Below are 12,949 nucleotides of genomic sequence, written 5' to 3' on the forward strand. Positions count from 1 at the left end.
TGTTATGACTGGATAGGGTGTCTGGTGCCTGCCCTGTGTGCCTTTCATCTGAAGATCTCCAAGCACTTAACTATAAGTTACTGGGCTGCACAAACACTGAGACACATCTGTACAATTAGTCAGGATTTATGAGTTACAAGCCACTGGATGAGCTCAAGGTCCTGGGTAAATTAAGAGTGAGGTCCTCTTACAAAACAAAACAAAAGACCTGGAAAAAAAAAAAAAAGAGTGAGGCCTGTTCAGAAATCAAAGTCCCAAGTGTTCTTGGTTTATGTCTTACACCCAGAATAAATGCATGGAAGAAAACTCAGCCTCAGTCTCAGCTAAAGCTAAAAATAATAACTTCCATTTATTGGGTGGTTACAATTATGTGTTAAAACGATGCTGAGGTTTTCCGTTTAATACAATAATAGCCTTATATAGTAGCCGCCCCCCACCCTCATTTTACATATGATGAAGACTGAGGCACAGATAATTAAGTGAATTAAATGATTTACCTGGGGCAGTGATGGCGAACCTATGACACTCATTTTTTTGGTTGATATTTCTTTGTTAAATGGCATTTAAATATATAAAATAAATATCAAAAATATAAGTCTTTGTTTTACTATGGTTGCAAATATCAAAAAATTTCTATATGTGACACGGCACCAGAGTTAAGTTAGGGTTTTTCAAAATGCTGACACGCCGAGCTCAAAAGGTTCGCCATCACTGACCTAGGGTCATCCAACTAGTAAGTGGTAGAATCAGGATTCAAGCACAGGTAGTCAGTACACCATAGTAGTATTAGTAGATACACCATACTCCCACCCCAGAAACTCCTGGTATGTGATACTAAATTCCATTGTTCTAAGGAACTGTTAGGGGTAGAAATAGAACAGTGGGGACTAACTACAATTATAAGAAATATTCATCATGTTCTGTTAACCGTGATTGTTCTATTCTGATTAGAGAAAGCACATTCTAACCTGGCTGAAAGTTGTAGGCCCCGGGCAGAGTAGTTAATATCAGAATGCAGTCCATCCTTTTCTAAAAATTACCTATACAATCTGGTCCTGGAGGTGCCTGCTATTTGCCTGTAACCTGTAACCATTATACTTGCCTACTTCCCCATGCCTGTAGTTCCTACTTTCTCTTATAATCTTTGTCCTTCTACCCCATATAAGCAGCTGGCTATGTGAGGCGGGGGCAGAGTGCAGAGCAGATTTTCATGGGTGACCTGTTGATCTTCCATACTGGCAGCATTATTAGAATAAACACTCATATATGACTCAACTCTGTTTCTGCTTAATTGGCTCAAGTAGTGACAGGCTGCCCAGACCCATTGGTTGTCCAGTTTCAGAACTGAACTGTGTTGTTAATTAATCAGGGAACAAATGTTCACTGAGTATTTATGTGCAAGGCGTAAGGTTAGAACAGATTCATTTGACAAACACGTGTCAGGTACTATGCTAGGTGTTCATTACATTTTGTTGAAAGGATGAATGTATAGATAGTCGAAGGATGGATTAGATTTGGATAGTTTCGCAGGACAAGGTCTAGGAAGGATGAAGCAGGTTGAAGCAGATTCAGAGGTGGAAATGTGTAATGTTTGCTGGAGTCTAAGAGGTCACTTGGGAACAGCACATCAATTTTAACTTTTTTCCCCCTAAATTCAGATTATTGGTAATTACTGCCTGAAATATTATATTGAGAAGGTTTGGACTTCACTTAACCAAATAACTCAATTTCTATTGAATTCTGGGATTAATTAGTAATGTCTGTCATGTACTTCAGATAGAAGATGGCAGTTGTAATAGATGGATTTATTGTTTGAAATAATTTACTTGCCCATTGCTATGTGACTTACAGTATCTTATTTCACTGATTTTGGACTTGATTGTGTTTCATACCTTGGCCAATGGGATGTGAATAAATGTGACTCATGCCATGTTTGAGCATGTGAGTTTCCATTTTTCTTTTTTCATTTTATTATTTTTATTTATTTATTTATTTTAAATTTTTAATTGCTTTATTGCTTAAAGTATTACAAAGAGTATTACATATGTCTCCTTTTCCCCCCCGCCCTTGACAATCCCCTGGCCTCCCCTACCCCCCAGTGTCTTATGTCCATTGGTTATGCTTATATGCATGCATACAAATCCTTCGGTTGATCTCTTACCCTCCCCTCCTGCCCCCCAACCCTCCCCGGCCTTCCCACTGTAGTTTGACAATCTGTTTGAGGCTGCTCTGCCTCTGTATCTATTTTTGTTCATAAGTTTATAATGGTCCTTATTATGCATAAATGAGTGAGATCATGTGGTATTTTTCCTTCATTGACTGGCTTATTTCACTTAGCATAATGCTCTCCAGTTCTGTCCATGCTGTTGCAAATGGTAAGAATTCCTTCTTTTGTACAGCAGCATAGTATTCCATCATGTAGATGTACCACTGTTTTCTAATCCATTCATCTACTGATGGGCACTTAGGCTGAATTGTGCTGCTATGAACATAGGGGTGCATATATCCTTTCTGATTGGTGTTTCTGTTTTCTTGGGATATATTCCTAGAAGTGGGATCATGGGGTCAAATGGGAGTTCCACTTTTAGTTTTTTGAGCAAACTCCATACTGTCTTCCATAGTGGCTGCACCAGTCTGCATTCCTACCAGCAGTGCACGAGTGTTCCTTTTTCTCCACATCCTCTCCAGATGATAGCCATTCTGACAGGTGTGAGATGGTACCTCATTGTTGTTTTGATTTACATTTCTCAGATGATTAGTGACTTTGAGCATGTTTTCATATGTCTCTTGGCTTTCTGAATGTCCTCTTTTGAAAAGTGTCTATTTAGGTCCTTTGCCCATTTTTTTATTGGATTGTTTATCTTCCTTTTGTTAAGTTGTATGAGTTCCCTATAAATTTTGGAGATTAAACCCTTATCGGTGGTAACATTGGCAAATATATTCTCCCATGCAGTGGGCTTTCTTGTTGTTTTGTTGATGGTTTCTTTTGCTGTGCAGAAGCTTTTTATTTTGATGTAGTCCCATTTGTTTATTTTCTCTTTAGTTTCCAATGCCTTAGGAGCTGTATCGGTGAAGAAATTGCTTCGGCATATGTCTGAGATTTTGTTGCCTTTGGATTCTTCTAGTATTTTTATGGTTTCCCGTCGTACATTTAAGTCCTTTATCCATTTTGAGTTTATTTTTGTGTATGGTGTAAGTTGGTGGTCTAGTTTCATTTTTTTGCATGTATCTGTCCAATTTTCCCAACACCATTTATTGAAGAGACTATCTTGACTCCATTGTATGTTCTTGCCTCCTTTGTCAAATATTAATTGAGCATATTGGTTCGGGTCGATTTCTGGGCTCTCTATTCTATTCCATTGATCTATATGTCTGTTCTTGTGCCAGTACCAGGCAGTTTTGAGAACCGTGGCTTTGCAATACAGCTTGATATCTGGTATTGAGATCCCACCTACTTTGTTCTTTCTCAGGATCGCTGCAGCTATTCAGGGTCTTTTTTTTATTCCAGATGAATTTTTGGAGAGTTCGTTCTAGGTCTGTGAAATGTGCCGTTGGTATTTTAATGGAAAGTGCATTGAATTTATAGATTGCTTTGGGTAGTATGGACATTTTAATGATGTTGATTCCACCAATCCAAGAACATGGTTTGTTCTTCCATCTGTTTATGTCTTCCTCTATCTCTTTTTTCATCGTCCTGTAGTTTTCTGAGTAGAGGTCTTTTACCTCTTTAGTTAAATTTATTCCTAGGTATCTTAATTTTTTTGGTGCGATGGTAAATGGGATTTTTTTTTTTTAGTCTCTCTTTCTGTAAGTTCACTATTGGTGTATAGAAATGCCTCAGATTTCTTGGTGTTAATTTTGTATCCTGCTACATTGCCAAATTCATTTATTAAGTCTAATAGTTTTTTGATGGAGTCTTTAGGGTTTTGTATGTATAATATGTCATCTGCAAATAAGGACAGTTTTACTTCTTCTTTTCCAATTTGGATGCCTTTTATTTCTTCTTCTTGTCTAATTGCGATGGCTAATACTTCCAGTACTATGTCGAACAGGAGTGGTGAGAGTGGGCCTCCCTGTCTTGTTCCTGTTCTTAGGGGAAATGGTGTTAGTTTTTGTCCATTGAGTATGATGTTGGCTGTGGGTTTGTCATATATGGCTTTTATTATGTTGAGGTATGATCCTTCTACTCCCACCTTGCTGAGAGTTTTTATCAAAATGGGTGTTGGATTTTGTCAAATGCTATTCCCGCATCAATTGATATGACTATGTGGTTTTTTTCTTTCAACTTGTTTATGTGATGTATCACGTTTATTGATTTGCAGATATTGTACCATCCTTGCATCCCTGGGATAAATCCTACTTGGTCATGGTGTATGATTTGTTTCCATTTTTCTTGTTCTTCTTTGCCACTAGAATGGGTGTTTTCCACAAGAGACTGGCTCCCTCTACCTGTGTCCTGAAATCAGAATACCCATAGAACAGAGCTGCAGCCTGCTCACAACATACATAATAAGGCATAAACAAATCTTTGCTGCTATATACCACTGAGATTTTTGGGAGTGGTTGCTACTACAGCAAAGCTGACTAATAATCATATCTGGAAAACGGTATCAAGTTTGAAAGGTAAATGGTATCAACTTTGAAAGATCAAGTTTGAAAGGTAAGTATAAGACAGACTGTGGAGAATCTTGAATGCCAGAGCCTGGCTATGTGTTCATCAAGATTTCTTTACTTCTTTTTCTTTTTTTTTTTTAATTAAATCTTTATTGTTCAGATTATTACATTTGTTCCTCTTTTTTTTCCCCCCATAACTCCCCTCCTCCCAGTTCCCGCCCCACCCTCCGCCCTCACTCCCCACCCACTGTCCTCATCCATAGGTGCACGATTTTTGTCCAGTCTCTTCCCACATCTCCCACACCCCTTTCCCCCCCAAGAATAGTCAGTCCATTCCCTTTCTATGTCCCTGATTCTATTATAATCAACAGTTCATTCTGTTCATCAGATTATTTATTCACTTGATTCTTAGATTCACTTGTTGATAGATGCATATTTGTTGTTCATAATTTGTATCTTTACCTTTTTCTTCCTCTTCCTCTTCTTAAAGGATACCTTTCAGCATTTCATATAATCCTGGTTTGGTGGTGATGAACTCCTTTAGCTTTTCCTTATCTGTGAAGCTCTTTATCTGACCTTCAATTCTGAATGATAGCTTTGCTGGATAAAGTAATCTTGGTTGTAGGTTCTTGCTATTCATCACTTTGAATATTTCTTGCCACTCCCTTCTGGCCTGCAAAGTTTCTGTTGAGAAATCAGCTGACAGTCGTATGGGTATTCCCTTGTAGGTAACTGAGTTTCTTTCTCTTGCTGTTTTTAAGATTCTCTCTTTATCTTTTGCTCTTGGCATTTTAATGATGATGTGTCTTGGTGTGGTCCTCTTTGGATTCCTTTTGTTTGGGGTTCTCCGCGCTTCTTGGACCTGTAAGTCCATTTCTTTCACCAGGTGGGGGAAGTTTTCTGTCATTATTTCTTCAAATAGGTTTTCAATATCTTGCTCTCTCTCATCTTCTGGCACCCCTATAATTCTGATGTTGGTACGCTTGAAGCTGTCCCAGAGGCTCCTTACACTATCTTCATATTTTTGGATTCTTTTTTCATTTTGCTTTTCCGGTTGGATGTTTTTTGCTTCCTCGCATTTCAAATCATTGACTTGGTTCTTGCGCTCCTCTGGTCTGCTGTCGGGCGTCTGTATAATATTCGTTATTTCAGTCCGTGTATGCTTAATTTCTAGTTGGTTCCCCAATATAAGATCGAGGGTCTTATTAGTTTTCGTGTAGATCTCATTAAGTTTATTGGCAGCTTCTAAACAGTTCTTGAGAGACCTTAAAAGTGTGGTTCTGAACTCTATATCTTCCATTGACAATTTTGTCCTGTTTCTTTGTCTCCGCATTTTGTTATGCTTCCTTGGTGCACCCCCTAGTGGTCTTTGTTCGCAGTCTTATAGTTAAATCTTGATTGTTGTAGCTAATACTAGGGAGGGTTTGACCTCCAGGCCAAGTGGCTATGAGAATCAGCTGTGTCAGCAGTGAGAGAACTTCTGTCCTCTAGGGAGGTGCTAATCTAGCCTTTGCCTGAGGCTATCCGGCAAATGCCTCTGTGCAGGGCTTGGGCGGGGCGGGTCGCATAGGATCAACAGGGTGGGCGGGAGAGAGCAGTTATGGCGGCTCTCAGTCCTGTCCCCAGGGGCTCTGCCTCTCTGAGTCCCAGCACCCGCTGCAAAGCTGGGAGAGAAAGCTGCACTCGCTCTGACCGAAGCCAGACAGTCCCGCTTCTCCCGTTTGAGTCTGGGTCCCTAAAGACTCGCCCGGATCTGGTGCTCAGAGTCTGCGACTCCCTCCCGATTGAAAACAACAACCGCGCCCTCCGCCGCCAGCCGGTCCGCGCACTCCGCACCTCAGAATTTGACTTCAGCACTGCGCCTCCTCTGAGTGTCCGTGTGCGTTTCTCTTTCCTCCTAGTTGTAGGACTTCCACTCAGCCAGCGTTCCTGTGGTTCTGGGTGATGTCCCTTCCGTTTTTTGGTTTCACTTTTGAAGTAGTTGTTCAAAGCAGCAAACTCCGGCGTTAACCTATGCCGCCATCTTGGTTCTCCCAGAAACTTCATACTTACTTCTTTTTCTTAGACACATACCTGGACCATATTTTTCGGTTTCCCTTTAAGTAATTTGTTTCACTTCCAGGTTTGGCTCATGGAAACCTCTCAAGAGAGATCCTTCATGTTCTTTCCTTTCTGGCTTGATGGATATGACCTTAAGCACAGTGACCTTGAAGGCCAAATGTTAAAGATGATGGGGCCACATGTTGGAAGGAATCTAGCTCCCTTAATCACCACTTGTCAGAGAACTACCTGCTAATCATCAACATGTGTTTGGGACTTCACTTAACCAATAATTTAATTTCCATTTGCTACACCACTAGAATTTTGGGCTTTATATTTTATAGTAGATAGTGTTTTCTCTTTAAAATAAATGTTTTTTGTTTATTGATTTGAGAGAGAGAGGAAGGGAGAGAGTGAGAGAGTGAAATATTGACTTTGCTGTTCCACTTATTTATGCATCCATTGGTTAACCCTTGTATGTGCCTTGACTGGGGATTGAATCTGTGACCTTGGTGTAGCGGGATGATGCTTTAACAACTGAGCTTACCTGGCCAGAGCAGTAGTGTTTCATTAATCAATACATCATGTTAAAAGGTTTGGACTTGATTCCTATTAGAAAGAGTAAGTTAGTCACTGACGATTTTTTTTAAACACAGGGAATAATACTGTGAAGACTGTTGGGAGTGACAGTTATAGGGATAAAAAAAAAAATACTCCTGAGTGAGGCTGTGAGATCTTGAACTGTGGTTTTCGGAATACAGGCTAACTCCTGACTGTGGCTGGGAGAAGATTGACAAGGCTCTTAAGAGGTTGTGGAAGGAGCTGCTGCAAAATGAATCCTATTTCCTGAAGTTTAAAGTCTTTTTTCTCTTCTGTAAAATTCTTACCTCTGGTATTTCTTCATCTAGCCCAGCCGTGGGCAAACTACGGCCCGCGGGCCGGATCCGGCCCCTTTGAAATGAATAAAACTAAAAAAAAAAAAAAAAAAAAAAAAAAAGACCGTACCCTTTTATGTAATGATGTTTACTTTGAATTTATATTAGTTCACACAAACACTCCATCCATGCTTTTGTTCCGGCCCTCCGGTCCAATTTAAGAACCCATTGTGGCCCTCGAATCAAAAAGTTTGCCCACCCCTGTCTAGCCTGTGCCTGATGCATAATAAACTTTGAATGGAAGCTGGTCCTGGACTCTTGGAAAGCTTTGAGGAGCTACCACTGGTGGAGTGCCTATGATGTGAGAGGGCTCTTTCACCTAACAAACCATCACAGTAACTGTGCAAGGTGCTGTTAGATTTTACAGATGAAGAACGGAAACTCTAAGAGTAACTTACCCGAGGTCTCTCAGAACAATCTCATTGAACAACCCATATCTTTTCCAATATAACAAGATGCTTCTCAAAAAATCATAATGGCTGGTATTTACCGAGCGGCTGTCATGTACCAGGTGCTCATGTTGGGTGCTTTACAAACATAACAGAAGCAGCTGTTGTATCAGTTACTGTAGGCTGTTACTTAGTGTTTCCAAACTATGAACTCGGTGGGAAGTAGGTGTTGGAGTCTGCTTAGGCTGCCATAACAAAATACCATAGGCTAGGTGACACAAACAACAGGAATTTATTTCTCACATTTCTGGAGGCTTGGAAGTTCAAAATCAAGATGCTGGCTGATTTGGTTTCTTCCTGAGGACTTGCTGCCTGCCTTGTTGACAGCTAACTTCTCACTGTGTCCTCACATGGAGGAGAGTGAGAAAAAGCAACATCTCTGGTCTCTTATTTTTTGCTTTGAATGTTTACTAAGCACACAGACAGTGACATACTTCACCCCCCAGTCTCTGCCTCAGCCTGAGCGTGGGAGGCTGGGGTTGAGAGGAGTGCCTACAGGCCGAACAAAAAGTAGACTTAAGGGCTTGGCAAGGTGCCCATTCCTGTTCTTGGTCTAGCTGCCTCAGAACTAAGGGAGGCCAGGAACCAAGCACTCCCTTCCAGACTAGCTGAGGCCCGCTGGTCTTTGGATACCTCAGGAAGAGGTGGTGGCAGCAACAGCAGGAGGGATTCCTCTAACTCAGTGGTTCTCCACCTTCTGGCCCTTTAAATACAGTTCCTCATGTTGTGACCCAACCATAAAATTATTTTTGTTGCTACTTCATAACTGTCATGTTGCTACTGTTATGAATTGTAATGTAAATATCTGATATGCAGGATGGTCTTAGGTGACCCCTGTGAAAGGGTCGTTCGACCGCCAGAGGGGTCGCGACCCACAGGTTGAGAACCGCTGCGAACTCCACACACAGGTCATCTGCACTGGATCAGGTGTCCATCTCTTCCCCTGTCTCCTTCTGTTCCTTCAGCTCCTCCAGCTTGGAGGGTGGGGCTGTTGGAGGAGTTGTGACCCCAGGAGGCAGCAGGGGGAATGGGTGAGTTCTTGCACCCCAGCAGGAACTTTCTGTTGTAAATGATCCTGGTGCCTCCCAGGGTAGTGGGTATAGCGTGCCCCCACCCCCCGCATGGTGCTGTGGCAGTCGGGCAGCCGGTCTCTGCCCCCAGGAATTGGGCAGCTCGTGAACCTGGACATAGTGAGTGAGATGAGCAGGAAGGTAAGTGGCTGGTACTGAGGACATGGAGTGCAGCAGAGTCTGAGGTGGACGCCGTTGACCACATGCGGTCGCAGCCACACCACCAAGTGGACGTCCTGGTCTCTCCTTATAAGGGCACTAATGCTATCATGACGGTCCCATCCTTATGACCTCATTTAACCCTCATTACCTTCCAAACGCATCATCTCCAAATACCATCACATTGCAGTTTAGGGCTTCAACATGTGGATTTTGGGTGGACACACACATTCAGTCCATTGCAATAGGAAAAACATTAACATAATTTTAGGGCAAATTCTTATTGTTTTGGACTTTTTTTAGGGCCCTGTCCCGTTTTCTTTTGTCCTTTTAGTCCTTTGGCTCCATGGGCTGGGCGGAAGTGTGGTTTATGGTTCTCCATAATATTCAGGCCCTGTAGCTCCTGCTTCACTCCATGGACCCACAATCCCACTCTAATCTCAAAGTGTCCAGATTGCTTTAGTCCTTCCTTTATCAGGAGGGAGTAAGATGTGGCTTTGAGAAATCTTCCACCCATTTATTCTTATTCATTCATTCATTCATTCATACATATTATTTATTAAACATTTTCTAAAATTACATTCATTGGGGTGACATTGGTTATATAAATTTCTAGTGTACAATTCTATAATGTATCATCTGTATATTTCATTATGTGCTCACCACACAAAGTCAAGTCTTTTGTCGTCATATATTTGACCACCTTTACCCTCTTCAACCTACCTCCAGCCCCCTCAAAAGGTTTTTAATAAGCATTTTGTGTCAACTGCTGAAATAATAGCCAATGACATTTGTAGCTTTCTGCTTTCAAAGGCCTTTTACATATTTTTGTTGTTAATCTTCACAGAGGATATCTTTTCCATTGATTTTTAGAGAGACTGGAAGGGAGGGAGGAGGGGGAGAGAAAGAGAGAGAGAAACATTGATGTGAGAAAGACACATTGATCGGTTGCCTCCTGGAGCTGGGGACATGGCTGGACTGGGCCTGGGGATTGAATCTGCAACCCAGGAGTTGTGCCCTTGACTGGGAATTGAACTTGTGACCCTTTGGTGCATGGGCTGATGCTCTAACCACTGAGAACTGGTTAGGACGTCTTTTACATTTTTGGACTCACTTGATTCTCACAACCAATACTATGAAGTGGCTCATATTGTTATGTAATTTTATCAGAAACCAAGGCTAAGAAATATTAAATAACTTGACCAAGGTAACACTGCAAGTATAGGATCCAAATAAAGAATTTCTTACTCCTGCCCAGCTGGCATGGCTCGGTGGTTGAGCATCAACCTATGAACCAGGAGGTCACGGTTCGATTTCTGGTCAGGGCACATGCCAGGGTTGTGGGCTTGATCCCCACTGTGGAGCATGCAGGAGGCAGCCGATCAATGATACTCTTTCATCATTGATGTTTCTATCTCTCCCTCTCCCTTCCTCTCTGAAATCAATGAAAAATATATAAAAAGGAAAAAAGGAAGTTAAAAAAGAATATCTGTCTCCTAAGTGCTCCCCTCTGCCCTCTATATCCATCACAGTTCAAATCCTACGGTTCCTCAAGCCTGGTTTCTTGCCATTTTAGTCTTACTATGATTTATGCATTAGTTAGAGTAGATATAACAGCTGCAACAGACAACTCCCAGATCTCAGTGTAGTAACATGAAATATTTGTGTGTCATATAGTCCAATGTGAATATTCGGGGTCAAGGAATCCAGATCTGCTCATGCTGTGGCTTCAGGTTGCTCAGGTGTCATCCTGCCAGGAGAAGGGAAGAGCAAACAGGTGGAGAAGGCACAACCATTCTTAATTTTCTCAGCTTGGAAGTAACATACACTTCCGTTTATATTCCATTGGTTATCACCAGTTACATAAGACCTCACCTCGTTGCAAAGGGGCTGGAGATTGAGTTAGTCGTGTGCCCGTGCCACTTTCTATCAACATGGAGTTGAGTCAAAATTGTAGAGTTAATAGAGTTGTCATGGGAGAAAAGATGCCTCTGATGACAATGATTCAAATCTGCCCATATATCTGTATCTCTATTTGTCTCTCATTCATTCTACCAGAATTCATAAAGCACCAACTTTGTGAACCACTCATAGTCAAAGATCTCTTGACTGAAGAACAGATTGGAGCTCAGGCAGCTAAAATGTTGGTAAGGCATCAGGCCACAGGCTGATTGGTGGTGGAAGTGGTCTTTTTCACCAAAAGAGAGTGTATTCCTATCATTTTTCTTTATTTTTATATTGTATCCAAAAGTTTGGAAATTTGTACACCATCACAAAATAAACAGAGCTATGTTGTAGTCATAATTTTAGTAGTTGATTTCATGAACTTGACAATTCTATCACCTTTCAAAACACTCCACTCTGGGAAGCTGTGTGGGTGGGCATGTCTCCTAAGCTTCCAGGCCTCCCCGGTGCCTGGGGCATGGAGAAGCAATAAGAATACTGGAGCCTGGGAAAGCAGGAAGAAGACAGCTCAGTCATCTTGCTGAGAACTGACTTGCATCTGCCAGAGAGAAGGAAGCGATGTACTCAGGAGATATTTAGGAGGTAGCATGGGCAGGGTGTGTGTGTGTGTTGGGGGGGGGGATGAAGGAGAAGAAAACAGGACACTTTGTTTTTAAAAAAATAATTTTGATGCCTGTGAATGTGTGGCCGCCCCACCTCCCCCCCAAAGTAAAATTTTAGCTTTTTTTAAAAAATGTCAACAAAGTCACTTAATGAGTGCAACTGACTACCTTGTCCCAACCCCAACCCAGGGAAAGAAAAATTATGGCTGACCCTAGGTTCCTGGCTTGGTGGATGGGGACCTTGGCAGCAGAAGCAGATTTGGGGGTGGGGGAAACTGTTTGTCTCTTGGACATAGATGGTTTGAAGTACCTCTCAGTCTCCAGAAAGCATTCCTTGCACTGTGGAACTCAACTTTTCTGGTTATCTTTCTGCAGCTCTAAATTTTCTCTTAAAGGAGAAGATGGAAGGTAGTTCAGAAATTCAGGTGCTGGGAGAAACACAAGAGCCAATCATAGATGAATTAGATAAGTGTGTGTGTGTGTGTGTGTGTGTGTGTGTGTGTGTGTGTGTAAATGCCATTAAAAACAGGGTTGAAATTGCAAAGACAATAAATGTTCATCTGCATTGGGCATGACATTTGCACAGTAAATAATACACATAAAAATGCAAGGAGACACCCCAAGTCAACCCCTGTCCTAAATGAGGAATCATCCTTCTCCTCTTTTCTGGTTGCACCCCCAAACCTTTAGCTTATATTGTGTAAGGTTGGGCTGGTCATACTCAAAAAGAAATAACAGGTTGGACTCTCTTTTGTCAGATCAGGGTGACTTCCCTTTGTGCCTGGGTCAGAGTTGGGGGGAAGGGAGAGACTGTTAAGAGGCCAGTATGGGGGCAGAAATTGGCTTAGTTTGGTCTCAGAAGATGGCCTTGTGTGTATCTATTTGGGTCCCTCTTTCTATCTCTTTTCACTCACAGATTGTGTGGCATTTTGGAGGGTGGAGTGCCTGGGCACCTAGCCCACTACTTCCCGCCCCAATCTGGCCCTGGGCACAAGCCACATGGTGCTGGCCATCAGCCTGGCCTCTTGCCCATCCATTATAGCCTCAGCTGCCAGGCTGGCACAGGTATCAAAAGGAACTTCTGCGAGGCCCTGCCCTCCCCTAATTCTGTTCCT

This window comes from Myotis daubentonii, chromosome 2 (genome assembly GCF_963259705.1).
Source record: "Myotis daubentonii chromosome 2, mMyoDau2.1, whole genome shotgun sequence".
NCBI lineage: Eukaryota > Metazoa > Chordata > Mammalia > Chiroptera > Vespertilionidae > Myotis > Myotis daubentonii.